We start from the raw sequence: 2,688 nt of genomic DNA on the forward strand, positions 1-2,688 counted from the left end.
ATCTCATATCTCAGAAACATCAGTAGTTCTAGCTTCCAGCTCCTGGGTGGGGATCTAAAGCCCTCTTCTTGCCTTCATGGGTACAGACAAATATTTACACATCAACATACACACATGCACATAGATAAAAATAAAATAAATTTTAAAAAATAACTACAAAATTCTGAAGTATGGATGTCATTAAAATATTATTTGGGAAAGGAAGGAAGGAAGGAGGAAGGAAGGAAGGAAGAAAAGAAGGAAGGAAGGAAGGAAGGAAGGAAGGAAGGAAGGAAGGGGAGGGAGGGAGGGATAGAGGAGGACAGAGAGAGAGAGAGAGAGAGAGAGAGAGAGAGAGAGAGAAGTGTATCCACACTTGGCATATATAGTCTTTATTAATAGTCAATCTAACAGAACCTATAATAATGTAGAAGATGGACTTTTGAAGGACCATGGAGGGACTGTCTCAATTATATTAAACGATGTGTGAACAATTGTCATAATGTTGAATGTGATCATTTCATAGTCTGAACCCTAGAGAAGATGGGAGGAGGGAGATGACATACTTTTTTCTCTGTTTCATGACCATAGATGTGGTGCGACCTGTTGCCATCACCTTTCCAAAATGACAGTTTGTTCTCTGAACTGAGAACTGAAGTACACCATTTCTCCCTTTGGTTGCTTGTGTCAAAACATTTTATCACAGAAAAAGGAAAAGAAACCATTTTGAAAATGTAGACAAATTATTTCCTTGCAAAATGGAAATATTGCTTGATTGACTTTACTGGCAAGGAAAAATACAAAAATCACACGTGGTTGTACTTCATAAACAAAGTAGTTTCTCTTGTCATTCATTTGGTGTTAATTACATCTTAATCTTTAGTCAAATTTTATTCCCAGGAAACAAGAGGTACATTACCCATTCATCGTTCTTTCCACTGTTTATTCCAAATTTCTACTGAAAAGTTTTGGCTAAATTTAAATTTAAACTTGGATTTAAACCTGAGTTTTAAAAACAGAAGTTACATGTGGAAGATTTATTTGGCTCGCAGTCTCAGAAATCCCAGTCCATCATGATGGGGAAAGCAGTTGAATTCACTTCACTGTAGGGCAGAAGGCAAAGCGAAAGAAAGAAAATGGCCATAGTCATATCCAATGACTCACAAGAAGTGATTTTCTTCCACTAGCTAGACCTGATCACCTAAAGTTTTCATAACTTTTCAAAATTAATGCCACCACCTAGGAACCTGGTAAATGCCAAATGATAACCTTATGGCTTGTGTTTAATATTCAGACTATACCACCTGGGTAGAGAAAGCAATTGTCTTAGGAAGAAGGCTTCAAGTACAACAGCATGAACTCATGTCTAGCAGATAGCTTTCTGCTCTTCTGAAATGTTAGTATTGGGATTTTAATGTAACTTCGAGTTTTAAGTAGTGGTATTATTTCAAAGACAAAAAAAAATCTCCTGATAATCGCCATTAGCTTTTCATAATGGCCCTTTGTTTGTCCTCTGAAAAAAGTTTAGGTAGGAAAAGAAACTGAAATCCTTAGTGGAAAGGAGAAAACTGAAGTAAGAGAGTCAGAAGCCACAGAATGTAAACTTGGACTGCAAATAAGAATTAAGTAGGAAGAAGATATTTAAATCTAATGGAACTCAATCTATTCAGAAATTCAAGAGGGTTTGAATCCCTGGTTACAATAATTTCTTTGGATATATATAGTATTTTTCTCATTGCCATGGGGGGAAGAACACCTAGTGAGAGCAGTAAAATAGAAAGGATTTATCTTGGTTAACAGTGGTAGTTCACCATAGTAAGCAGAGTATATGGAAAGATGGTGACTCCGTCTATATTCATAAAGCAGAGAGAGAATTCTGGTGCTGATAACTTAATTAATTCATTTATTAATTCTATTTTAATCAGTCCTGGACTCTGGATAGTGAGATGATATGTCTACATTTAAAGTAGGTTTCACCACCTCAGTTAATTTAAAAAATCCTTCACAGTCATATCCAGACGTTTGTCTCCTAAGTAAATCCAGGTCTAGTCAAGTTGACAACCAATGTTGCCATGTTAGATCCATAAGGATGGAAATTTCTAAGTCTTTAATATGAATAATAACATATACTTTCTTGAATTGCAGATACAAAATGGGATATGATGAAATTTGCTTCAACAAATTGTTGTTTACCGACCTTGCATGGATAGCTTATCTTCTCCTTAGTTTCACTTTAGATTCAGGAATTAATTTTGTGGGTATTATATGTTTTTGATAGATAATTAGTTTGAATCATGTAATTCTTCTTTATTTCTGAGAACTATATTTTACTATTTGCATTTTACTATATTAGCAAACATCTGTTTTTCTTCTAGGCATTTTTGTTATCATATATACATTTATGAGACAGGGCATAATAGATGCTTTTGGAAAATACTTTTAGTTTGATAATCAGATAAGTGACAGCCCTCATAAAACTTATATGATTATTAACTGTAATGTTGGGTTATCATTCTTTTTCTTTCTGTGGGACACCTTTTCCCATGACTTATAAGGCATGGCAATACCATAAAATAGATTTTCAAATATAACAGAGACCTGAAGAATTACTTTTTAGTAATCCGGTATAGAAGAAATGACATTGAATATATGAGAGAAAGCTGCACATAATCACAGATAATCTAAGAAATGTTCTATAACATAGTAATT

This window comes from Myodes glareolus, chromosome 19 (genome assembly GCF_982192425.1).
Source record: "Myodes glareolus chromosome 19, mMyoGla1.1, whole genome shotgun sequence".
Classification (NCBI taxonomy): Eukaryota; Metazoa; Chordata; class Mammalia; order Rodentia; family Cricetidae; genus Myodes; species Myodes glareolus.